The sequence below is a fragment of the Dromiciops gliroides genome, chromosome 3 (genome assembly GCF_019393635.1).
Source record: "Dromiciops gliroides isolate mDroGli1 chromosome 3, mDroGli1.pri, whole genome shotgun sequence".
In the NCBI taxonomy this organism is placed as follows: Eukaryota; Metazoa; Chordata; class Mammalia; order Microbiotheria; family Microbiotheriidae; genus Dromiciops; species Dromiciops gliroides.
Window position 1 is genome coordinate 279,105,831 of NC_057863.1, and position 27,386 is coordinate 279,133,216.

Below are 27,386 nucleotides of genomic sequence, written 5' to 3' on the forward strand. Positions count from 1 at the left end.
GCTCCAGCTGCCTCGCCGGGCTCTGGGCTGCCACTGGGGAGGTCGAGAGTCCCCAGCTGCGGCGACTGTTTCCCGGCCAGCGGGTAGGGTCGTGACTGCCAACCTTCTGTCCTTCCTCTAGGGAAGGTACAGATAACACTCGCTGCAGCCCGCTAAGGAGCTTGTCGTGGGGGTGACAACAGACACAGTCGGCATACTCCCTTCCCTTCCCTCCACCCCGATGCAGCCGCCGCTGCTTAGTGCAAAAGCACACTAGGCTTCAGGCTCGGGCTCGCTACCGCCTCCGCGAATGATCTAGCGAGCGAGAATGCCAGCAATTCCTCCTCCCTCTGCCTGGTGTGGGAGTCTGGGCGGGAGGGGCCTCGGAGGGAAAGAGGGAATACGGGAAAACCGTCTGCTGCTTCTCGGCACGAGGGAGCTGGGATCTGCCGAGACTCACAACCCAGCGTTACGGGCTTTTTTTTCTTTCGTGCGGGATGTCTTTGTGAAGGGAGAGGTTGCAATTGACATGTAAGCTGGGATGAACACATGCTTTCTCTTTCGAGGTTTGATGACCTCCGTGCCCACCTTGTGAATCTCTTTCCAAACCTGGGATGGACGACGAGTGTTATGCTCCCCATCTCCCACTCAGAAGCTTAAGGGGGGGGGTTCGCCCAATAATCGAGTAGGGTACCCAACACCGGGAGCCCACCAGGCTCTTAATAGGATAGAAGAGGAAAGGAGGAAGATACCTTTGCTACGCCCAAGTCGGGGGCTTGGGGGCCAGGCGGAGGCGTCCCAAATAGAAATGTATACACATACTTTATTTTGCTTCGCAGTTTGGGGCTCTGGGGCAATAACCAACCGCTCAAACTTTTCCTTCCCCAGAGTGGGGTTCTGCACATGCAAGTCTTTTCCGGACGAATACGGGGGCGAGAAAAAACTGTCCTTTAGGCTAGACTGGGAGAGCGATTGGGGGGGAAGGAAGAGAGGGGGAAACCTCGTGCAATTTCCTTCCTTGGCGATGTTGGGAGGAGGGGAGAGAGGAGGGGGCCGAGACCACATGCACTTTCGTTTCTCACGGGCGGCGGCGCGTGTCACGTTGCGGCTGCAAATCTGCGTTTGGCAGCAACGGCAGCCGCGGTAGCTCTGTGTGGAGTCTGGCTGGGGGTGAAGCGAGACGCCATTTGCATCCACAACACACTTCGCTCTCCGATCAGGTTCATGCGGGAAACTGGGGCGGAGGGGAGGGAGGAGGGGGAAGGGGGATTGTCGCCCGCTGCGGAAGCTTATTACGACAGTGACACTGATTAGATGCCTTGTTTGTACGTGCATAGAATAGGGGTGGGTCTTTTTTCTCCCCTCATCTTCTTTCTGGATATACTTTCTGTTTGGAAAGTTGCGGGGATTAAAAAAATACTACACAGCTGCTGTCTTAAGGGCTGAATTATGCGAGCACGTTTGCTTACCCTGGGGGAGTAACGCGTATAAACCAACTCAGGGATTACAGCCGAGGCCCAGCGCCATAGAAATCCAGCCCTCAGTTTTTAATGAGCTTTTGAATCGGAGAGCGCTTCAAGGCGCTCATAAAGCCAAGACTCGATTTCCATCTGCCCCCGTTGCCTCCGTGTTCAGTTTGTCGGTGGAAACCTAGCGATCCGTGCAGAACTCCATGAGGGAGGGCTTGCTGCCAAGGGTGATCCGAAGCCAATTTTCCTATCCGACCCTGACCAATGGAAAAAATGACGGTGTAGCTCCAATCAAACACCCCACTATCGTAAATGCGCCCAACCCCGTGTCTAGTGCACGAACCCGGGCGCCTTTCAAATTAACCACGAGGGGAGGGGGAGGAGAAGCCGTGAGGCTTGCCTTCGCCAGAGAGGCATGTTGGCGACTAAGAAAGGTGAATTCTTAATACAATGAGAGGGATCTGTTCAAATAGTTGCATTAACTTCGTCCATCCAAACCCATGTTTATCCCAAGTGTGTTTCAGACACGAACATTCTTAGTATTTACATCAAGCAGAGACGATAGTTCAGTTAGGATTACTGTGAGGATGCTTTGTTTATCAGTAAATCAAAACATCGGGTGTCAGACTGGTACCAACACGTAACTAGTGTTTATATACAACCGAGGATGGAAGACACTGAGCTACCCATTGGAGGTATCATCCTGACTTGTACCTCAGTACCTCAGTACTTATATCTCAGTACCGATGCTGCTTTTCTTCCTTCTCGCTCCCACCTTTGGGACATTTAAATTCAATGGAGCCGAATAGACGCTTTTAAAAATCGCAGCTTTTAATTTTCGGTTTGCATTCCCTCTTGTAGCCAACCCCCTTTACGATTACAGTATTCTCGGGTTCATCTTATCTGCTCCTGTTTGCTTTTACTTCAGAGAATGATAATAGATTATTATTTTACGTCCCCCTCCCCCCTCCCTGCACGTGCCTGAGGGGCCTTGGAGCCGGTGACTAGACAATGTGTTTCCGATCGTTCCTTCTGCGCTTTCTCTAGCACGTCACACCGAGTTGAAAAGGAGGAATTTGAACTCTTCTGATAAAGCCCGAAAACTGGAACTGTGACTAACTACTGTGGGGCAGTGTTTTTATTCTGAATGTGAAGGGCACGAGGAATCAATCTGAAGGTTGGCAAGCGCCGGTTTAGGTTTGAAAGAGAACTCTTCGGTCTGCAAGACCGCGAGGGGAGCAGGCAGCCCTCGGAAGCAGCCTGCGTCTTTGGTCTTTGTCTTTTAGACAGAGAGGGCTCCAGTGTTCAGTACCGATAAAGATCTACAGAGAGCACACTTGACCAACACATTTCCATAAAATGTAGCGTTGTTTAGTTGGATAGCACCAAGGCAGGACCACAAAAGTACGGAATTTTTACTTAAAAAATAAGGCCACCCAACCCCGAAATATGGAAAGAGACTTAAAAATTTCGGCCTCTTTGGAGTAGTGCAGCAGTTACCTTCACTTTAGCGCAAAGTTGCCCTCCTCTCTTCCAAAACAAACAGCATCCTAATTCTTAAGATTAAATTAAAAGTTATTAGAATAATAAAGTGAGAAGCTAAAACACAAAGTTCGACCTTAGAGTTGTAAGGAACCCATGTCCAATCCCTGAAAAGTTTAGGTAATCTGCCCAACATTACCTTGATAGGGCAGAAACAGGACCAAAAGAACCCAGATCTGATTCCCAGCCCAGTCATCTTTCCTCTATACCTGCAAATAAAGAAACTTTTTAAATCTGGAAAAGATAAATTTCTCTTATTATACAAACACTAAATCAGATTTTCCTTAGGAGAGTGAGAAAACATGATAAAAATCACGATTTAAAAGTTTTTCATTTCAAAAATCTGACATTAGCTATCCGTGATCATTTGACTGAGATTAAAATGTCTGTGGGCCTTCTAGAAGTTAAAATATAGAACTTGAATGAATACATTTAGTTTGAACACAACAGATATTTCCCCACAGATCTAAATTCTCTAATTTTTTTAGGGAGCCAGGTGCCCTGGAGAAGTACCAAGAAATATATTTAAGGGGGCAGCTAGGTGACACAGTGGCTAAAGCACCGGCCCTGGATTCAGGAGGACCTGAGTTCAAATTTGGCTTCAGACACTTGACACCGACTAGCTGTGTGACCCTGGGCGAGTCACTTAACCCTCATTGCCCCGAATTATACGTACATACACACATGTATGTATGTATTCAAAAGGAGCTTTCCATCCTTGGCCTTTTCAGACCACCGATAACTGAATGGACTAATAGTTGAGGATTGTTCAGTAATGCAAGACCCTCTCCTGTTTTCTCCATTTGCTCAATTTCAGTTTCATCAAATGGGTGGGATTAAGGCTCTTTCTACCCATTTCCAACCTCGCAAAAGCCCAAAATCCATCGGAAGGGGTGCCGGATGTCACTACTTGTCTGCATGAGAATACTCCTTCCCACTCCCTCTCTATAGTATAGGCCTTCACCAATCTCAATCTAGAAATTACACTTTTAAAAAAAGTGAGATGGGTACCTGGAGGAGGGAGGGGACTCCTCCAGTTTGTGTGCAGTTATATATCCCTCCCCTCCCCTCAGTCCAGGACACCCCCTGCCAAAGAGCCTCTCTCAGAACTCCTGAAATAAGCAAAAGCTATTGGAACAACGGTAGAGAACATTATTAAGTAATTCTGGTCTCTCGGCATAAAATAAGTTTCCACTTGTCTAAAGGAACAATAACAGTCACTAAAACCATGTGAGAATTGAATAGCAAGGGGCACCGCACAGCTAGCCCTCTCTCCCAGAAAGCATAGTACGGGCCTATAGCTAGTAACTCCTTAATGCTGAGTGTCAGTGAGGCTTGGAGTAGAATCCTTCCTAAACGTCAGAAACTTTGCCTGCTCGCTAGTGTCATTAATACAGCATAATATGGGGCTCCTCCCGTTCACTCCCTCCCCAGCTCCATAGACCACCGAAACTGCTAGCTCCCGGCCAGAGATCTGGGGACGACAGCGCTGCAGCTTCCTGACTGTCGGGCTCTGTAGTCCCGGGCTTTCCCCTTCGCCTGAGCTAGAAAACCAGAGGCGAGTTGGGACCCGGCAGCTGCAAGAATGGGAGCCCTATTACCTCAATTACAATTCGAGATGGTTGGTAGGAGGTTAGCAACACCACTCCCCCTTTCAAAAAAATGCACAAAGATAGACAGGGCCTGTCAGCTGATATGACTGACTTTCCTATGAAGACCTTCGGGGAGTCCCCGAGGCACAGCCGGTGCCCCAGTTTCCTCTCTCCCCGGGCTGTGCCTTGCACCGCCTGCCTGTCGGGCGTAGCGGCAAGAGCGCCGAGCAATTGACTTATGAGGGCAGCTGGTGTCAGGGGCGGGAGGTGGGGGGTGGGGGGTGGGGTGGATTCCCCCGGGTGTGGAGAGGTGGTGAGTCAGGCCCGAGCGGCCCTGCATATCTTGACACCCTCTTCTCCCCATAAACAGGACCCTGCACCAACCCACTTAAGAATACACTCACATTCCGCCCGTCCTTTTCCACTAATATACCAGAGCTCTGAGCTATATTGGAGTTAAGGGGAGAAGGGGGGTTTCTCTCTGGGTCCAGAGCACTCTGGTCTCCCGAGATCTAGACGCGTTGGAGGAAAGAGCCCGGGGGTAGAGTCTCGGGAGGGGGAAGAAATGGCTGTGGAGGCAGAGATGGGGGTGGCTCGGCAGAAGCCAACACTCCGGTTGGATTGCTCTGCTCTTCGCCACCCCTAGCGGGAGCCTCGTTACCCTACACTTATTACATTGACACGATCGCGGCTCCCAAGTCCCGAGGGCCGGCAGTGTTATACTTCATCTAAGGAACTCGTTCCGCTCGCCCCCGACGCCGAGGCAGCGGCGGCTGCTGCTGCAGTCGCGACCTCTGCCACCGTCCCCAGACCCAGAAGTAAAACTACGGGCTTTTTAGTTAGGACAAAACCCCTCCCTCTCCACCCTGAAGCCTCATCTTTAGGAGGGGAATCTTTTCTGATGGATTGCTAAACTGACGACCGGGGGAGGCGAGGGGACAGAACAACCCCAGATGCCTCCTCCCCTCTACTCGCACGTTCCTCTCTCTTCCGCAGCCACCCAGCCAGCCTGGGCCTTCAAAACAGGGCAGAAGTGTACATTTCTGCAGACTCATGCCGAGGTGGCGGGCGGCGCAGCCTGGAACAGTTTCAAAATGCCCTGGCGTCCCATGGAGAGCCAGGATAGCGAGTGAGCCCGCGCCTCTCAGGCCGCCAGCTAAGTAGCTGAGGGAGAAACCCCGGGAGGCTCCGGCCGCAGCGGCGCATTAAGCACACCCCGAGACATTGAGCAAGAGAAAAAAGCTAGCGCCTTTTCCCGGAACCTCCAAACCCCAGGGAGCAGCTGCCATCTTCGTATGACAAGCAGCTAGAGGCTTCCTGTTAAATGTTTCTATCGTACTCCCTCTCCAACTTAAAGCTTTCTTGCTTTTTTGCTGGGGAAAAAAATTAATAATATACTTTTTAAGCAACCGTTACACACCATTAAGTTAAGGCGGGAATTCTCGATGTTCGAGTGAACAACCACTCCACACACGAGCGAATTAAGTCACCGGCTTCATAACGGTTTGTGACCAGTCTAGGAGAAGGCTTAGTTCTGAGAGGGAAGAAGCAAAGATACCTACCCCTGGCCCAACTAAAGGTACATTTCCTAGACTCCACCACACCCCCCAATCTTTCTGTCACGTTAAATGAAGACTAAATATGCTACATCTAATTAGTCATCTTCCTTCCCATGCTCCTTGTTTAAGCACCGCAGGCCTTGTGAGTTTCGCTTTTTCTTGGAGAAGTATTTAGCTTGGGGTTTAAGGGGGGAGGGAGGAAACTTTTAAAACTAGGTTTTCTCAGAGATTGAGATTGTACTGGAAGGAGGGGAAATGATTGGAACTGCCTAAATGCTAGGCTGTTTGACCTGCGCAGCGATCGAGGAGCTAGATTTCCAGCTGAGAAACAAACACAAGGGAGACAGACAGACACAAAGACCAGGAGGGGGGTGAGGAGGAGAATAAGAGAAGGAAACAATGGAGTGTGAGAAATAGACATTAGAGTTAAGGAGTTGATGGGGGTTGGGAGTACAGAAAAAGAGAGTAAGAGGTAGAACGTTTTCTGCCTTCGCGCAAAAAAAAAAAAAAAGGCCCGATAGCTTCCCCTGTACTCACTGGGGAAGCTTCAGAAGCCACAATTTCTGTATCCGGGTCTCGAGAACCAGCGGAAAAACAAGCCTGTTAAGAACGACTTGGTCTTTTCTTGCTCCTTCAGTGTCTTTTCTCCCATAAAGAATAAATAATTTTGGGGGCAGCTGGGTGGCGAAATGGATAAAGCACTGGCCCTGGATTCAAAAGGACCCGAGTTCAAATTTGGCCTCAGACACTTAACACTTACTAGCTGTGCGACCCTGTGCAAGTCACTTAACCCCCATTGCCACGGGGGAAAAATATAAATGATTTTTAAATACATAAACGTCCCTTCGTTTGCCAAAAAAAAAAAAAATCCAAGGTGGGAGATGATGAAAAAAAAGGGAAGGGAAGAAACTCCTCAATGTAGGTAGGGGGTGGGCTTCCGAGGGAAGTAGACCTGGCTTCAAGTTCTAACTCTGCCACACACCTTACTAGGGTGCAAGTCTCAGAGACCCACCCTGCATCTTTCCGTTGGGATATGGAGTTTTTTGAAGTGGAAAAAGAACAGGTTGGGAAGGAAAATCAGAGTTAGTTCATATATCACATTATGCCAGGAAGAAATTGGTGAGGAAATATAAAAATTAAAAAAAAAACTGATTACTTTGTGCTGTCCACAATAATGACCCACAATTGCACAGTGCTTTTCATATTTGCAAAGCACTTTACACACGTGGGCCCATTTGAGCTTCAGACTTATTTCATCAGCATTTTAAAGACAAGGAACGTGAAATTTAAGGAGGATAAATGCCAGTCCTGGGATTTGAACCTAGGCTTTCCTGAAATCAATCCAAGCAAGTATCCACTACACTGTATCACACCACTTTCCCTCGTGATTGGAGTAAGGCAAAGTCTAAAAGAACAAAAGTTGGGAGCAAGGGTAACAGTATAAAAAGGCCTGGATTCTGTCAAAAGACCTAAGTTCTGTTGGCATTTTTTACATCATCCTGTGATATGGTACAAATCAACTCTCTGAGCCAGTTTGCTCATTTGTAATTTCAGAAAACAGTACCTATTGTAAGTAAAGGGCTCCTATAAGTGAAAGCTATTCTTAGTGGAACTTCTGAATTACAAATGTAGTGGGGAAGTTGGTTCTTTCCCTTTTTCTCTCAATCAGTTATCACTGAAAGTAAGGGGCAGATAACAAAGGAAATGGGGAGTTAATGTGTTAAACTAATTCCAGAAAAGTGCCTAAACCTTCTTATCCCTTCCAAAGTGTGAAGAAGTTTCTCTAGTTGCATTGGAAGGGAAGTTCGGCTTTGGTCAGCTGAAAATTGGCCACTATCCTGGTAGTCTTTAAAAAGCTGAGCCTACTATATCCAAAGAGCTTTAGAATCAGATGGCAACTTTTTGGAGTGTGGTCTCTTTACCAGGTGCAGGGGGTGGGGATGATTCTCTCCCCTTTCGGCCCCTTCCAGAAGCCCAGGGTATCTTGCAGCATCTGAACAAATTGACCAGTAAGAGACAATACATCCTGCAGGAAGAAACACCAGGAAGTGGGCTGGGGACAAGAAGCAGCTTCGAGGATCTCTGGCTGCAGAGGAGAGCTTACTGTGGATTCAAGAGAGAACTAGCCCTAACTGTTGAAAGTCAAGCTGTGGGAGATGAGCAAGCCACCTAGTTCACAAGGAGGAACATCATGAAAGGAGTTTGGGGGGGGGGGCGGGTAATTAAGCATCTATATAAGACCTACTATGTACCAGGCACTTTACAAATATTATCTCACGTTTAATCTTCACAACCATCTTTCTAGGTAGGTGTTTTCCCCATTTTGCAGCTTAGTAAACTGAGGCAAAGGTTAAATTACTTGTCCAGGGTCACACAGCTAATATAGTAAATATCTGAGGCTGGATTTAAACTTAGGTCTTCCTGACTCCTGGCCCAGAACTCTATACATTTCACCACCTAGCTGATGACACCATGAGAAGAGAAATCTGAGATCTTTCCCTATTGGAGTTCCTTTGATCGCATGTGTTTCCAATACGTGTTCTTTACCAAGAAGTCAAAAAGTAATTTTTATTAAATGCTTTCTACCTGCATGGCACTATACTAAGTACTGAGAATACAAAGCAAGACAAAAACACAGTCCCTGCCCTCAAGGAACTTACACACTAATGGAAAAGACAAGAAGTAAATAAATAGGTATTAGTATGGAATAAATTGAAAGCACTCAGAAAAAAGGCAGGCATCTAACCAGAGGGTTGGGGGGAGGGGGAGATGAAGAGGGAAAGGCATTCCAAGTGTGGGAGGCACAGAAATGGAATATGGAATATTGTGTAGAAGGCCCTCAAAGCACTTTCATGGCAGAAAGTAAAACTTAAGAATACTGAAAAGGGGGGACAGCTAGGTGGCACAGTGGATAAAACACAAGCCCTGGATTCATGAGTACCTGAGTTTAGGTCCGGCCTCAGACACTTGACACTTACTAGCTGTGTGACCTTGGGCAAGTCACTTAACCCTCACTGCCCTCCCCCCCAAAAAAAGAATACTGAAAAAGTAGATAGGGCTTTTTTTTTATCTCAAAGATAAGAAGTCACTGGAACTCACTGAAAAGAGTGGGGAAAGGGTTCTGAATTATGCTTTTAAAAAATCATCTTGGCAGCTGATTGGAGGGTGGATTAGCCATTGCAATAGTCCAGGTGGGTGATAAGAGTGGAGAAAAAGGGATAATATGAAAGATGTTGAGAAAGTAGAAATGACAAGATTTAGTAGTGGATTATAAATTTGTGGTGAGAGTGAGGAGTCAAGGTTCACACTAACTTGGCAAGCCTGGGTCACTAGGGATAGGCTCTGAACAGTAATATGGGAGGGTTTGGGGAAGGACAAATAATGAGTTCTGTTTGAGGCATGTTTAATTTGAGATGCTTCAGAAACACTAAATTTCAAATGGCCAAAAAGCTGTTGATAATTCAGGACTGCTGGAAGACTGAGGTGTTCTCTCTCTCTCTCTCTCTCTCTCTCTCTCTCTCTCTCTCTCTCTCTCTCCCTTTCTCTCCCCCTCCCAGATTTCTGGAAGGGAAAGATGTTTTGTGAGTGTTGTCTTTATTATGCCATCTTAGTAAATGCTTTTGCTTTGAGCTAATTGAATCTACTGGCTGATTATTAAAGATGAGTTCACTGGTGGGTGCTTGTGAGTTATAAGTAGAATGGATAGGGGGAGCTAGGTGGTCCAGTGGATAGAGCACTGGCCCTGGAGTCAGGAGGACCTGATTTCAAGTCCAGCCTCAGACACTTGACACTTACTAGCTGTATGACCTTGGGCAAGTTACTTAATCCCAATTGCTTCACCAAAAAAATAATAATAATTTTAAAAAATAAGTAGAATGGATGTTTGGACTCACAGAGCACCCTTGGAACCTGAGGTTGTAGTCATCTCTGAAGTGAACCCAACTTTTGAATGTAAGTTTAGTCTAATTGGGGGCTTTACATGAGGAAATTGAGAAGGGCCCAATGACTGCAGAACTGACACAGAGAAAAAGTGGAGGGGAGGGAAAGGACATGCTTTATTCCCCCTCCTTAAAACGAATGCTTCTTGACTCTTAATGACATTTTCTCCCAGTCACAATGCAGATAGCACTGGGCTTGGCACATAGTACTTACTCAATAAATGCTTTTTCATTTACCCAGGTATGTAAAATCTTCAGGTGCTGAGCGCCAGAGCCTTGGCAGTCATAGCTAGCAAATGTTTCAACTTTGGATCAAAACTGTCAATTTCCTGCTGTGCCTCAGGCAGGGCCTTGTAACTTATTCACCCCTAGAGCCTGATTGAATGGGTTTCTCCGAGGCCTCCCTCCTTTCCTAATTCCTTGTGAACTCCTGTTCCTTTTCCACATCTTCCCCTACTCAGCCTTCTTTTTTAATTCAGTCTAGGCCGGATCCCCATCTCCAGATGGCAAAAGAGGAGTCTTAAATAGTGCAATGTCAATTCAGAAGTGAAATTTCTGGTCTAGCATCCTAGGGATCAGTCCTTAGGCCCTATGCTGTTGAACCTTTTTTTTTATCCATGACTTGTGTGATAGTATGCTTATCAAACTTTTTTTAGATGGTACAAAGCTAGAAGGATCAGCCATCACATTAGATCTAAGGAGATCTCAATGAGCCAAATTCCAATACTACAATGGTTCTCTGATCTCACTGGTTGAGGTATTTCTTTATTACCTTTAATGATGTAGATCCTGATCTATCTGTGAACATTCTTTTTTTGTTTTGTTTTGTTTTGGGAGCAGGGCAATGAGGGTTAAGTGACTTGCCCAGAGTCACATCAAGTGCCTGAGGCCAGATTTGAACTCAGGTTCTCCTGAATCCAGGGCCAGTGTTTTATCCACTGTGCCACCTAGCTGCCCCCATCTATGAACATTCTTACAACTCTGGTCTATCCCTTCCCATCAGTCCTCCATGGAGAGGATACCAGCAGAGCTCATGGGCTGTCCATTAGTTATTATCCTTCAAACTTACCAAATGACCAAACTGTCTTCTTTTTCTTTTTGTTTTTTTTTTGGTGAGGCAATTAGGGTTAAGGGACTTGCCCAAGCTCACATGGCTAGTAAGTGTCAAGTGTCTGAGACTGGATTTGAACTCAGGTCCTCCTGACTCCAGGGCCAGTGCTCTATCCACTGCGACACCTAGCTGCCCCATCTTCTTTTTCTGTGGTACTTTTCATTTGATAACAACCTTTACACAATTTGCGTAACTCTTTAGTCAGATCTAATGAAATGAAATATTGTTAAGGGCTAAAATTCTAGCTAGTCTGTCTAAAATATTTAATGAGTGGTCGCCAATAAATTATAAGCTTTAGCAAGAGTTAGACTTTTAAGCATTTATTAAGGAGAATAAGAATTTGGTAAAGAGAGAGAGAAAGGTCTAGATTCCTATCTATTAAAGGGAGAGCGCATTTCTAGCTCCCTTCTCCGCCAGAGTCCAGAGGAAAAAGCGTGAGACCGAGCGCCAGTCTCTTCCTTCCTCCTCCCACTAGTCCGCGTCATTTCCTGAAGCCTGGTCTTGCCCTCAAAGACCTTTGCTTCATGGGCAGAACTCTTCTACAGTAAGTCTCCAGCAGGTGGCGTCATTCCAATCGTTACAGTCCCCCCTGTTGTTCCTCAAGAAACAAAATGTTTCCTTGACGGAACAGTAAAAACAATATAATAACTATTGCTAACTAATAATATGTGAACAACAATATAGAAAAGGAAGAGAGGAAAGTTTTGTCCAGAGGGGCGATTTTTTTTTTTTTGTCCTCATGAACCGACGCTTTGACATTGGTCTTGCAAAGGGAGGGCCTCTGCAGAGAATACATGTTACAGATGGTGTATATTATAACAGAAAGAGAAAAAAAAACAACAAAAACAACAAATCAAAACTGTTCATTTAAAGTCTCTGAAAGTCTTTTCTCAGATGTCCTCTAGGTGTAGTCATGGAATGGAAGTCTTTTCAGGGGTTGAGGTATGGATGCTGGTAATCAGCCAGGAAAATTTCCTACAAAATTGAGCTTAACACGACTTTAAAATAGCTTTGTCAATAATAAAATCAAACAATGAAAGTTCTCAAAAACATGTCTAAGGGAATACAGAATCTTAGTTGTTACACATGAAACATATAATAAAACAAAAATTGAAACATTCTTTAAAATTATAATCTTACTATAGTCCCCCCTTATGGAGGGTAATTGAGAAGACAATTGCTGCGATATTAATTTTTAAAAATAATTTTTATCTTTGTTTCATCACTTTTTGCATCATCTGCCTAATTATCCTCATGCCATTATGAGAAATTAGAAAATCTAATATAATTGGTAACAGGTGTCAAGGCCAAATTCAACACTGTTATTTATCATGACACCTGAGATAATTATGGGGGTTACCATAAAAGAACAGAGAAATGATGGGATATGAGCATTCCCACACTTGAGCAATATGTACTGCCCATACAGTATGCCAGGCTTAAAATAGGTGGATGGAATATATGTCCATGCCACCGAACATATTGGAAGAAACTGAGTCAGACTTAATCAGATGCATGGGATTGAGATGTCCATGGCATCAGGCATATAGGAGGGAGCATAGAAGCCAGGTGTAGAAGTGAGATGGGTGGGATGAATACTTCCAGCCATCTGTACAATATTGTGGGGAAAAAGAGAATAAAATATTAAACCAAGAGAATCCAACCTCAACATTTGTCAAAAGCCGTTCCCTCGGCCATACCTTGACTTCATGCATGTCTCCCCTCATGTGACAGTTCAGTGTCTGCTCTTGCATGTATTCCTCTTGTGATTGGATGGCATCTTGGCCAACTGGCATCTGATAACTCAGAATAAAGGCAATTAATGTCTTAAATGATAAGTTCCCATAATCCAAGTCTCATATGGATTTAAATTTGAGGATAATAAATGATTGCAAAAAATGTGAATACATCTTGACTCAAAATATAATATATAATTATGCAACAATTTCAAATAATACCCTTTTTTTTACTTAGTATACAATTACTTTTGTGAAAAATCAGAACATACTTAAATACAAGTTAAAGCACAACAGAATCTCAAAGAACTTTTTTTTTTTTGAAAATAGAAAACTTTTACAAATGTTCCCCTCTTTTTTTTTGGGGGGGGAATATGCTTATCAAAAATAATACTTCTAGAATCAATTTACACTTGCCATGGCAACCAATTTGCCAGGGAAATGCTTTAAAGAGTTTGATCAAATAATCAGTTGAGAAAAAATAACAAAAACAAACAACTCAGAATATGGGAGCACAATACTCCTAGAATTAACATTGTATAATAAAATCAAAACCATCTTGCAATGTTTCAAAATTAGATAGACAAATGAATAGAAGAAAATACACATGGAACAATAAAAGACAATGAAATTCAAACTAAGGAAGTCTAAATGAATATGAACTTAATATTAATAAGAGTATTATAAAATATAAACTTGATCACATGACTATAAAAAGCTTTTACAAATATTCTCCTTGTTTTAAAAACTAAATATAAAACACAATCTCAAAAGCATGAAAATCTCTATGAAAATAAACCCATATCATTAATTTCAAAATGTATATGTAATAGCATAGAAATCCTATGTAACCTCTGAACTGATATTAATACTCTGAGTGAATTCAGAACACCTTTGATTCCGATATCTAAAATCCCCAATACTCATATCAATACCTTGCTGCTTACTTCTACATTTCTGTAAAATATATACCCTTCCATGGCAAAAGAGGCAGAGTCTTGAACTATGTTGATTGTCATTCTTATTCAGCTTAAGTTTTTCTTCTTTAACCCCTCTATATTGTCTGTCAGTCTTTTCACCATACAAATGCTTTATAAGATTACTAATTAAAGACAAAAGCAGGTTAGCAAAATTATGAACAAAACGAGCATATCTGGAATTTAAAGAGTTTTCTAAGATTGTCTCAAAAGCACAGCCAGGCCGGGGAAGGGCTGAGCCTGAAGCTGCAAATGCAGGTAGAAAAAGTTGAGCATGCGCATCAGATCTCTGGACTTCCCAGGCAGGGGAAGCAATGGGCTTGGCCATAGGAGGAGTAGAGGGTGGGGTCTGGAGAGGAGGGGAGGGACCAGAGCAATTTGAATCAGACTTGATTTTGAACTCAGGCCTGGATTCCTCTTCCCCCACTTTGCCTCCAGGTGCTAGGGGATTAAAAGCTTCTAGAGGGTGGGTCATTGCCTCCAGGCATGCAAAATTAGAGCAACAATTAGTGTTAGAACTGGGAAAAGCTGCGGGAATCTCTTCAGGTTTCTCTGAAAAAGCATGGTTGGGAGAGGGAGAGATATTTCCTTGTGTGAGTAAGTTGCTGGCTCTTTTAACAAAAATAAAAAGAAAAATAGAAAATCCACAAAAACAAAGCATTAACATGATCTTATCTCCCATTTGTCTGGTTAAACAGACCAAAATCAAAAATAGGATAATTAGGGAGTTTAAAAGGTCCATTCGAAAAAATTCAAAGGAAAAACACAGCCAGTACGCCAGTACTTAGCAATTAAAGGGAGAGGGAGGGGAAATTTCTTACCCAACCAGAAGATCAGAAGAAGACTGAGGGTTAGCTTTCCTCTTCGTGGTCAGCCATCTGTTAAGGGCTAAAATTCTAGCTAGTCTGTCTAAAATATTTAATGAGTGGTCGCCAATAAATTATAAGCTTTAGCAAGAGTTAGACTTTTAAGCATTTATTAAGGAGAATAAGAATTTGGTAAAGAGAGAGAGAAAGGTCTAGATTCCTATCTATTAAAGGGAGAGCGCATTTCTAGCTCCCTTCTCCGCCAGAGTCCAGAGGAAAAAGCGTGAGACCGAGCGCCAGTCTCTTCCTTCCTCCTCCCACTAGTCCGCGTCACTTCCTGAAGCCTGGTCTTGCCCTCAAAGACCTTTGCTTCATGGGCAGAACTCTTCTACAGTAAGTCTCCAGCAGGTGGCGTCATTCCAATCGTTACAATATTTAATAAAGATAAATGTAAAGACATACACTTTATTTCAAAAATCACTTTCCCATGAACAGGATGGAGAGCAAAGTAGCTTACTATGAAAAAGATGGGTTTTTTACTTTTAAGCATTTATTAAGGAGAATAAGAATTTGGTAAAGAGAGAGAGAAAGGTCTAGATTCCTATCTATTAAAGGGAGAGCGCATTTCTAGCTCCCTTCTCCGCCAGAGTCCAGAGGAAAAAGCGTGAGACCGAGCGCCAGTCTCTTCCTTCCTCCTCCCACTAGTCCGCGTCATTTCCTGAAGCCTGGTCTTGCCCTCAAAGACCTTTGCTTCATGGGCAGAACTCTTCTACAGTAAGTCTCCAGCAGGTGGCGTCATTCCAATCGTTACAGTCCCCCCTGTTGTTCCTCAAGAAACAAAATGTTTCCTTGACGGAACAGTAAAAACAATATAATAACTATTGCTAACTAATAATATGTGAACAACAATATAGAAAAGGAAGAGAGGAAAGTTTTGTCCAGAGGGGCGATTTTTTTTTTTTTTGTCCTCATGAACCGACGCTTTGACATTGGTCTTGCAAAGGGAGGGCCTCTGCAGAGAATACATGTTACAGATGGTGTATATTATAACAGAAAGAGAAAAAAAAAACAACAAAAACAACAAATCAAAACTGTTCATTTAAGTCTCTGAAAGTCTTTTCTCAGATGTCCTCTAGGTGTAGTCATGGAATGGAAGTCTTTTCAGGGGTTGAGGTATGGATGCTGGTAATCAGCCAGGAAAATTCCTACAAAATTGAGCTTAACACGACTTTAAAATAGCTTTGTCAATAATAAAATCAAACAATGAAAGTTCTCAAAAACATGTCTAAGGGAATACAGAATCTTAGTTGTTACACATGAAACATATAATAAAACAAAAATTGAAACATTCTTTAAAATTATAATCTTACTATAGTCCCCCTTATGGAGGGTAATTGAGAAGACAATTGCTGCGATATTAATTTTTAAAAATAATTTTTATCTTTGTTTCATCACTTTTTGCATCATCTGCCTAATTATCCTCATGCCATTATGAGAAATTAGAAAATCTAATATAATTGGTAACAGGTGTCAAGGCCAAATTCAACACTGTTATTTATCATGACACCTGAGATAATTATGGGGGTTACCATAAAAGAACAGAGAAATGATGGGATATGAGCATTCCCACACTTGAGCAATATGTACTGCCCATACAGTATGCCAGGCTTAAAATAGGTGGATGGAATATATGTCCATGCCACCGAACATATTGGAAGAAACTGAGTCAGACTTAATCAGATGCATGGGATTGAGATGTCCATGGCATCAGGCATATAGGAGGGAGCATAGAAGCCAGGTGTAGAAGTGAGATGGGTGGGATGAATACTTCCAGCCATCTGTACAATATTGTGGGGAAAAAGAGAATAAAATATTAAACCAAGAGAATCCAACCTCAACATTTGTCAAAAGCCGTTCCCTCGGCCATACCTTGACTTCATGCATGTCTCCCCTCATGTGACAGTTCAGTGTCTGCTCTTGCATGTATTCCTCTTGTGATTGGATGGCATCTTGGCCAACTGGCATCTGATAACTCAGAATAAAGGCAATTAATGTCTTAAATGATAAGTTCCCATAATCCAAGTCTCATATGGATTTAAATTTGAGGATAATAAATGATTGCAAAAAATGTGAATACATCTTGACTCAAAATATAATATATAATTATGCAACAATTTCAAATAATACCCTTTTTTTTACTTAGTATACAATTACTTTTGTGAAAAATCAGAACATACTTAAATACAAGTTAAAGCACAACAGAATCTCAAAGAACTTTTTTTTTTTGAAAATAGAAACTTTTACAAATGTTCCCCTCTTTTTTTTTGGGGGGGAATATGCTTATCAAAAATAATACTTCTAGAATCAATTTACACTTGCCATGGCAACCAATTTGCCAGGGAAATGCTTTAAAGAGTTTGATCAAATAATCAGTTGAGAAAAAATAACATAAACAAACAACTCAGAATATGGGAGCACAATACTCCTAGAATTAACATTGTATAATAAAATCAAAACCATCTTGCATGTTTCAAAATTAGATAGACAAATGAATAGAAGAAAATACACATGGAACAATAAAAGACAATGAAATTCAAACTAAGGAAGTCTAAATGAATATGAACTTAATATTAATAAGAGTATTATAAAATATAAACTTGATCACATGACTATAAAAAGCTTTTACAAATATTCTCCTTGTTTAAAAACTAAATATAAAACACAATCTCAAAAGCATGAAAATCTCTATGAAAATAAACCCATATCATTAATTTCAAAATGTATATGTAATAGCATAGAAATCCTATGTAACCTCTGAACTGATATTAATACTCTGAGTGAATTCAGAACACCTTTGATTCCGATATCTAAAATCCCCAATACTCATATCAATACCTTGCTGCTTACTTCTACATTTCTGTAAAATATATACCCTTCCATGGCAAAGAGGCAGAGTCTTGAACTATGTTGATTGTCATTCTTATTCAGCTTAAGTTTTTCTTCTTTAACCCCTCTATATTGTCTGTCAGTCTTTTCACCATACAAATGCTTTATAAGATTACTAATTAAAGACAAAAGCAGGTTAGCAAAATTATGAACAAAACGAGCATATCTGGAATTTAAAGAGTTTTCTAAGATTGTCTCAAAAGCACAGCCAGGCCGGGGAAGGGCTGAGCCTGAAGCTGCAAATGCAGGTAGAAAAAGTTGAGCATGCGCATCAGATCTCTGGACTTCCCAGGCAGGGGAAGCAATGGGCTTGGCCATAGGAGGAGTAGAGGGTGGGGTCTGGAGAGGAGGGGAGGGACCAGAGCAATTTGAATCAGACTTGATTTTGAACTCAGGCCTGGATTCCTCTTCCCCCACTTTGCCTCCAGGTGCTAGGGGATTAAAAGCTTCTAGAGGGTGGGTCATTGCCTCCAGGCATGCAAAATTAGAGCAACAATTAGTGTTAGAACTGGGAAAAGCTGCGGGAATCTCTTCAGGTTTCTCTGAAAAAGCATGGTTGGGAGAGGGAGAGATATTTCCTTGTGTGAGTAAGTTGCTGGCTCTTTTAACAAAAATAAAAAGAAAAATAGAAAATCCACAAAAACAAAGCATTAACATGATCTTATCTCCCATTTGTCTGGTTAAACAGACCAAAATCAAAAATAGGATAATTAGGGAGTTTAAAAGGTCCATTCGAAAAAATTCAAAGGAAAAACACAGCCAGTACGCCAGTACTTAGCAATTAAAGGGAGAGGGAGGGGAAATTTCTTACCCAACCAGAAGATCAGAAGAAGACTGAGGGTTAGCTTTCCTCTTCGTGGTCAGCCATCTGTTAAGGGCTAAAATTCTAGCTAGTCTGTCTAAAATATTTAATGAGTGGTCGCCAATAAATTATAAGCTTTAGCAAGAGTTAGACTTTTAAGCATTTATTAAGGAGAATAAGAATTTGGTAAAGAGAGAGAGAAAGGTCTAGATTCCTATCTATTAAAGGGAGAGCGCATTTCTAGCTCCCTTCTCCGCCAGAGTCCAGAGGAAAAAGCGTGAGACCGAGCGCCAGTCTCTTCCTTCCTCCTCCCACTAGTCCGCGTCACTTCCTGAAGCCTGGTCTTGCCCTCAAAGACCTTTGCTTCATGGGCAGAACTCTTCTACAGTAAGTCTCCAGCAGGTGGCGTCATTCCAATCGTTACAATATTTAATAAAGATAAATGTAAAGACATACACTTTATTTCAAAAATCACTTTCCCATGAACAGGATGGAGAGCAAAGTAGCTTACTATGAAAAAGATGGGTTTTTTAGTGGACCAAAGATTCAAATGAGTCAAAAGTACACTATAGCTAACGTAATGTTAGTTTGCATTTAAGAGGCACAGTGTCCAGAACTGTGATAGCAAAAGTCCTGTTCTACTCCACCCTAGTCGGACCTCATATAAAACATTGTGTTCAAGCCAGAGAGAATTCAGAGAATCATAATCAGGAGGGTGAAGACAGCCGTGTCTGATTCTTCTTGGCAAAAGATACTGGGAGTGGTTTGCCATTTCCTTCTCAAGCTCATTCTACACATGTGGAACCCAGGCAAACTGAGTTAAGTGACTTGCCCAGGGTCACCAGCTCGTAAGTGTTTGAGGTCACATTTGAACTCATGAAGATGAGTCAGCCTGCTTCCAAGCCCAGTGCTCTATTCACTGTGCCACCTAGCCTCACCCTTTGCAAGACCATGACAGGAGGTAATCAATTAAAGGAATAGGTCATTTTTGTTCTCCAGAATAGAAGATTTAGGAATACAGGGATGATAGGTGGGGGCACCTAGGTGGTGCAGTGGATAAAGTACCGGCCCTGGATTCAGGAGTACCTGAGTTCAAATCTGGACTCAGACACTTGACTAGCTGTGTGACCCTGGGCAAGTCACTTAACCCCCCATAACCCTACACACAAAATAAAGAAAAGATAAGAAAGAAAGATGATAGGTGTCTTCAAGTATGTGGGGGGCCTTGTCTGTGAAAGCGAAATTAGTTCTTTGTGGCCCCCAGAGGACAGAAATAGGATGTGGAAGTTGTAGAGAATTAAGAGATTTACAAAAGCAAAATGAGCTGTGTCAGCAATTCCTCCTCACAAGGGGTCTTAAAGGAAGATCTGGATTGTTTGAAGATTTTGTAAAAGGAATTATTGTACAAGTATAGATTGGAAAGATGGTTTCTAAGGTTTCTTCCAGTTCTGAGCTAATGTGGTTCAATGATTTTGTGGAAACTTTGTCTTTCCAGGCCCCAACTTCCCATACTATGCCAAGTCTGTTTCCTTGGAAGCAACTCCCATTCTTCAAGCCTTGACTCTTTTAACAGCTGTGAGTAAAGCCTGTTTACCATTCTTCAACTAAAATGATCTGACCTAGAGGAAAGCCCCAACACTGGCTACAAAAGTTGGGGGGGAGGGGAGGTAGCCGGAGAGAATGGTCTTAGTCACTTTTTTTGGCCAGATTTTCAGGTGCAAGAGTGGGATGGTATCTATTGTTTTATTGTGAAAACCCCATATTTGAAAGAGAAATGAAGTCTCTCCGCCCCCAAAATAGATTGACAAAGATAATTTTTACACATAAAAAGGCTAGCAAACACAGGTAACCCCCAAAGAGTGATAAACTAAAGAGTTTATGCTCTCCAGCAATTAGTCGTTAATCTCTTTGCAATCTGCAAATAAGTTTTCTTACAGCTATTTAAAAAATTCCTTTCTCAGTGCACCTTCTCTCGAGCCACTGAGCCACCACTGAGCAGATGACGACTGGCTTGGAGAAGTCTGAAGCCTACGAAGTCCTTCAGTTGCTCACTCCTCCCCCACCCCCACCCCCACCCTGCTCGTGGACCGGAGACTGGTTTGGAGAGCTTTTAACTAAAGAAAGGCCACTTAATGCAAACCCCAGGCATAACTGAGGCTTTTGTTTCCCCGGCCAGCGAGATCTGCAAAGCTTTTGTTTTTGTTTTTCATTTCACCTATTGTCCCTCTCTCCCCTACTTTCCCACCCCAACGCCCCCTCTTCCCCCCCTCCCCGTATCTCCAAACCTAAAGTCGGGTGATTAGCCCATTGGGTAAGGAATTTTACCGGTAATTCTGCTGGGTCTCGCCGACCTTTCCCTCCAGGGGCAGTGATTAGGGCCTCCTCAGCCCTTTCACATTTCTAAGCTAGCCTTGGCTTTGCAGGTCTTAAAGGTTTTCTCTGCTAGCGAGGCAAACCCCCTGGTTACTACCGCGGCTTGCGGGAGGATTCGCCCCGGCACTGGGCTGGGGGAGGATGGGGGTGGTGGGGGGTGGGGGTGGGAAGGAGGACCGAGAGAGAGGAGAAACTCCTCAAGCCTACATGATGATAAATATTTCGCAGACAGCCCATAAATAATTTGCATTATGTTCAGCTGACAACGCAGGGCGATTAATTTTAATAGCTACATATTTGCCTGGGCTGCTGCTTCTAAGGCCTCGCAATGAAAGGCGGGAGGCAGCTTCCTGGCTGCGCTTGCTTTCACTATTGCCGAGAGGCGCTGGAGCCCCAGCCAGGGCCTTGCCCCCGCGGCGCCTCCTACAGGCGATTCTATAAGATCCAACCGAGGGCGGCTGAGTCAGGAGTCCCGGGCCCTTTTTGCGCTGCATTAACGTGCCTATTTGTGTGTGTGTTTGTGTGTGAACAGGCGCCTCCCGAGTCCACACGCAACAGGAGCCATAATGACATTGCACAATTATCAGTCTGAAACAAACCACTTGTGGGCAGGAATAGCTGTTCCGTATTATTAGCCAGGAAAAGGGGAATGGGATGGGGGGAGTTGATAGGTATAAGACATTTCATTGGGAGCTAACTCCTGGTTTTGTTTCGGCCTTTGTTTTGGGTTTATCCTCTCCACCAAAGACTGTTGGGTTGTAATGAGGTTCTGCTTTCCCGTTTCTGCGGAATGGGGGAATGGAGGGGAAGAGGGAAAAGAACAAAGCCAGCTACCCCAACACGCGTATTTACACCACGTCTGTCCAGTACCCCACCTCTCCCCAAGGATCCCACCTCTTCTGTCGCCCTTAGTGGTAACCCTAAATTTTATCCTGACAAATTTTACCCCCACCCGGGAGGAAAAAAGGATGAGTGGGGTGGGGTATGAGGATTTGGAGAGGTAACTGTGGACAATATGGGGGAGGGGAAGAAAGTGATCAATGACACCCAGTGCATTTCTCTTCGTAGCAGCTAGCTATGTGGTCCCGGCCGTGCGAGTGCCTCTGAGTGGTGTGTGTGTGTGTGTACCAGCCTGCCTGCTTGTGTGTGCGTGCGTGCGTGTTCCGATGACAAAGCCCAGCAGCCGTAAGCCTTCTCAGCTGCCTCAGCAGCAGTGGGGGGAGGGAGAGAAGGAGGCCGGAGAGAGATAGCGAGTGCTAGCTTCCAGGGAGAGTTCATTCATGAACCAGAGGACTACTCTAGGCTAAACCAGGTGGAACTAGACTACAGAGAACACCTGTGTTTTTTTCCTTATGTCTTTAAAAAAGGCTTGCACATTGATCATAACTATAACTTAATTGCGTTTCTGGAAGGTCATCTTTAGTTACATGTTGTCAAGAGGTCTTGATTTCTGTAAAATTTTAAAGGGGGTCTCTCTCCTACTGTTTAGACAATAGTCTGGGTTCTTTTAAAAATGTAAATCAGAGGGTATCTGTATGAGTCTGTGAGGTGATCGCAATGTAATGGATTCATGCAGACACAGTCTGCGCACACAATGAAAACTAAGGAGGAGGGCAGCTAAAACCCACATGTTTTCTTTTTAGAAACGGTGGTGCTAAGAGACTTGACAATAATAACATGAAACAGGATTAAATCATGGAGGGAATAGGAAAATGCATTTTATTTTCTAGAACCATGAACTGTGTTTAACCCATGGAAGCACCCATCCACCCTGTGCTAGCAAAGCTTTCTCTTCCTAAGGCAGGAAAAATGAAGGCCAGGGTGTGGGAAGAGGCACTTGTATATTTCTGAACCGTTATGGGAGAAGCACATTATTTTAATATTAATCTCTTTTCTTTAGTTCAGCACGGTTGTCAGTTGTATTGACATGGAACATCTTTAATGATGTCTATTTTATAGGAAACATGGACACTTAGCCAATTGCAAAGGACAAAGAAAACATCTAGGTTCTTCTCTAAACTTTGAAAAAATACACTTGTATTTTCCTTGATTCTCTACTTTTCAGCTGGCTTCTCTTAACCTGATAAGGGCAAAAATTGGTTGTCAGTAGCTGAGCAGGAAACTTGCAGTAGTGATGACATTGCAGAGTAACAGTTGAGGCAAGGACGAGTGGGTAAGGGGTAGTTCAGTAGGCTTGGTCTTCCTGAGCAGAATTTTATAAATGCAGACAAACATCCTTGGGTCTGAAACATTGCTCAAGGAATTCTGATTGGAGATATTCATCTACCTGAGTCAGGGATCTCATCCCCAGCAAATTAAGGGCCCAAATCTCTGAAGTGTTTGGGATTTCTCATCCCTTATCATCTACTCCTGGCCTACCACATAGCACCTCACCTTGTATCCTTCCTTTATTCCTTTTGGCAGTAGATCAGCCTAGTCTTAAAGGAAGTAAACCTCTATATGACTTGTGAACTCCCTTGTAATCATAACCATAGAACATAATCGTGCTTCATTGGAAGGATCTCAAAGCCCTTTTATTGGCATTCTGCAAAAGTCTCAGGGCTGCCTTGTCAGAGCTGCTACTATTGCACCCACTTCCTAGCTAAATAAGTCACCTCCATAACTTCCCCCCCCACACACAAAGGTCTTGCAAGCCTGCCTTGGGGCAGGAGGCCAGCAAGGTGGCGAAGTAAATAAAGCACCACCCTGGATTCAGGAGTACCTGAGTTCCAAATCTGGCCTCAGACACTTGACACTTACCCTGGGCAAGTCATTTAACCCTCATTGCCCTGCAGAAGAAAGGGGGGGAAAAGTCTGCCTGAATCAAGTGACTCTCCTTCAAGAGCTTCTTTGACCTGTAGTTTGTCTACCTTTGCAAGCCCCTTACCTAGTTCAAGCCTAAATGGCCAGAATGAAGATCAGGATGGTAGTTAATGAAAGGTAAGAAGAAAAAGCATTGTGGGAAAGAAATCAGATTCTAAGGGAGGATAAAGGGGAGAGAAGAGATAGAATAGGGGCATGTAGATAAAAGGAATGTGGAATAGAAACATTATGTACAATATAATCGGAAGATTATAAAAGGGCCTAAGTTCTATTTTCCTGAAACTTGGGTCGGAAGAAAAAGATTCACACACATACATAGAAATACCTGCATGTTGTTCAGTCATGTCTGACTGTAACCCCATTTGGGGTTTCCTTGGCAAAAATACAGGAGTCCTTTTCCATTTCCTTCTTCAGCTCACTTTACAGATGTTTAGGAAACTGAGGCAAACAGGGTGAAGTGACTTGCTCAAAGTCACACAGCTAGTAGTAAATGTCTGAGGCCAGATCTGAATTCAGGTCTGCCTGACTCCAGGCCTGGTACTTTATCCACTGTACCACTTATATACACAAATTCAATTCAACAACTTTGACTGAGTACCAACTTTGTATAAAATACTATGATAATTTGAAGGAAGATGCAAATTTTAGATAAAATTGAGTGCCTCTTTTTTGTGGAGTCTAACAGCATACTCAACAGGGGCAGCCGGGTGGCACAGTGAATAGAGCACTGGGTTTGGACTCAGGAAGATGTCTTCCTGAATTCAAATCTGGCATGGGACATGTATTAGCTGTGTGACCCTAGGAAAATCACTTCACCCTGTTTGCCTCAGTTTCTTCATCTGTAAAATGAGCTGGAGGGGGCAATTAGGTGGCACAGTGGATAAAGCACCGGCCCTGGATTCAGAAGGACCTGAGTTCAAATCCGGCCTCTGACACTTGACACTTACTAGCTGTGTCACCCTGGGCAAGTCACTTAACTCCCATTGCCCTGTAAAAAAAAGAAATAATAAAATAATAAAAAATAAAATAAAAAAAAAATGAGCTGGAGAAGAAAATGGCAAAGCACTCTAGTATCTTTGCCGAGAAAACCCCATATCGGGTCAGGAAGAATTGGAGAAGACTGAAATCACTCAATAACATTATCACACAAAACCATTATCAATTCAAGAATGAGATCTGAGAGCCTAAAGGTAATTCAAGGCTCACTTCAGGTGCCACCTCTTCCTTAAATCCTTCCCTGATTCCTTCCCTATGAAGTCTCCTCTTTCCACATTGTCCTCTTAACATTTTTCTCTCCTTCCCTCCCCTTTCTAAATTATAATCAACCTTGTGTTTATAGCATCTCCCCAGTAGCTGTAACATACTTTCGATTCCTTCTCTAAATCCTCCTTCATTCTGGGAAGTCACTTCTTTTTCCTTCTCTTTAACCATGGTTTTGTCTCTTAGTAGCAACCCTTTCCTCTCCCCAATTTTTAGGTCCTTCCCCCAACTTCAGATCTCTCTAATTAATCTTCTCTTCAGCCTCTCTCCCTTCTCTCTCTCTCTCCTTTCACCCCCATTACATTCCTTAGATAGGCTCGTTGCTTCCACCTCAATTTCCCTACGCCTTCTCTCCTTACTGAAGCCCGGTTACCAAGGTCCAGGTTGAGCTCAGCGCTTCAGGGGTGGAGCAGCTTTGTCTATGCCAATCTCAGCGTAGTGAACTGGCCGTCTGCCTTAAGCTCTAGGTGGGAAAGTTGAGCCCAGAAGACAGTACGGGCCGAATGGGAAGGGAGAAAAGGGGAGGGAGGGAAGGAGGAGGAGACTGACAAATCGACCGACACTGTGTGCCTGTGTAAGTATATGGCAACGTGTGAGTAACATGTGTATGAGTAAATGTGCATCAGTAAGAGAGCATGTGAGAGTGTGTCGTTTTAGGGAGAAAAGGAGGTTGGTTTAGAAGATTGTAAAAAAGGCAAGTTACCCAGTATTCTAACTAAGATTCCCCACCCCACTCCCCTATAGATCTCCTTCCCAGAAACTCAAAGGCATAACTTTGGTGTGAAAAATGATGAAAGTAGTAAAGAGCTGGAAGGCAGGAGAATGGGGAAGAGTCCAGCCTCTCTCACCCTCCCTGAGGCTGGAAACCAGCACTCAGTGCTGGAGCAGCATTAAGATCAGAGGGAAAACAGATGTGTAGAGGGGAAAAGGTGTCTCCTGAAGCAGCAGAGGGGATGGAATTGAGAGAGCCTTCACATTTGGCCAGCTGCCCAGAAGGCGAAGGAGGCAGAGCAGAGATTCTCTAAAATATTCCAGAATAGGGGCAGCCAGGTGGTGCAGTGGATAGAGCATCGGCCCTGGATTCAGGAGGACCTGAGTTCAAATCCAGCCTCAGACACTTGACACTTACTAGCTGTGTGACCCTGGGCAAGTCACTTAACCCCATTTGCCTCACCAAAAAACAAACAAAAACCCCCAACAAAAATTGATTAATTAATTAATTTTTAAAAAATGTTCCAGAATGCTTCAGGTGAATCCTTTCAAACTTCAGGTTAGAGGAGCGTGGTGAGGGGGAAGCCTAACCAAGATTCCCTCAGCCCTTCTGTGTAGTTCCTTATACCAACCTGATTAATGAAAGGGACAGTAGAGAGGGTCACTTCAACACTGTCCTTAAATTGGGGATGGGGCATTTTAACTGAGGGGAAGGTCTCCTACAGCTCCTTTTGGTATTATAATAGGAAGTAAGATTTCATGTTCCTACCAAATACATGGCAAAGTATAGACAATTTGGCAAGGAAAATAAATTCACTGGCTTCTCCTATATTTAAAACAATGCACATTTAAGCTTCTTCTGTGGAGGAAGAAAGTTAATTTTTTAAAGTAATTTTCTCGGGGGCAGCTAGGTGGCACAGTGGATAGAGCACCAGCCCGGGAGTCAGGAGGACCTGAATTCAAATCCAGCCTCAGACACTTGACACTTACTAGCCATGTGACCTTGGGCAAGTCACTTAACCCCAATTGCCTCACCAAAAAACAAACCAAAAGGGCAGCTAGCTAGGTAGCGCAGTGGATAAAGCACCGACCCTGGACTCAGGAGGACCTGAGTTCAAATTCAGCCTCAGACACTTGGCACTCACTAGCTGTGTGACCCTGGACAAGTCACTTAACCCTCAATGACCGGGGAAAAAACAAACAAACAAATAAGTTTCTCCTTCTAAGCAAAGTAAAAGTACTGTTCTAGTAACTGAATGAATTGAGCAGGATCTTGGGTGCTATTCTAGCCTAATCCTTTTTATTTTATTTATTTTATTATTTTGCAGATGAGGAAACTCTAGGTCTTAGATGCCAGCCTGAAGCAGAGGCTTCACACAGCTCTTTAGTGGCAAAGATAGAATTGACCCCAAGCTGTCTTGACCCTTTCATTCTTTACATTGCATCCAAAATGCAATGGTCCCAAAGGTGTTTTGCTGCTGTTTCTCACAACAGATGTATCAGGCTAGGTAAATCTCTATACTTCTGGGTCTCAATCTCTTTATTTGTAAATTGGGGATGATAATACTTAGACTACCACCTCACAGGGGTTGTTTTGAGGAAAGTGCATTACTTTGTTTTTGTTTGTGTGGTTGTTTGTTTGGTTTTTTTGTGGGGCAATGGGGGTTAAGTGACTTCCCAGGGTCACACAGCTAGTGTCAAGTGTCTGAGGTCAGATTTGAACTCAGGTCCTCCTGAATCCAGGGCTGGTGCTTTATCCACT

At 43.4% G+C, this 27,386-nt stretch overlaps 1 protein-coding gene and 1 long non-coding RNA gene across 2 annotated transcripts in view; one reads left to right on the forward strand and one right to left on the reverse strand.

Annotated features, from left to right (window-relative positions):
- The window catches only part of LOC122748621, a 141,877-nt gene that overhangs the window by 48,852 nt on the left and 65,639 nt on the right, over positions 1-27,386 (reverse strand). The gene's annotated exons all lie outside the window — the stretch shown is intronic.
- Positions 1,055-27,386, forward strand: part of BCOR (BCL6 corepressor) — a 165,491-nt gene continuing 139,159 nt past the window's right edge. Inside the window, exon 1 of the mRNA XM_043994359.1 lies at positions 1,055-1,199. The gene's annotated coding sequence lies outside the window, so the exon portion shown is untranslated. The remainder of the gene's footprint in view (positions 1,200-27,386) is intronic.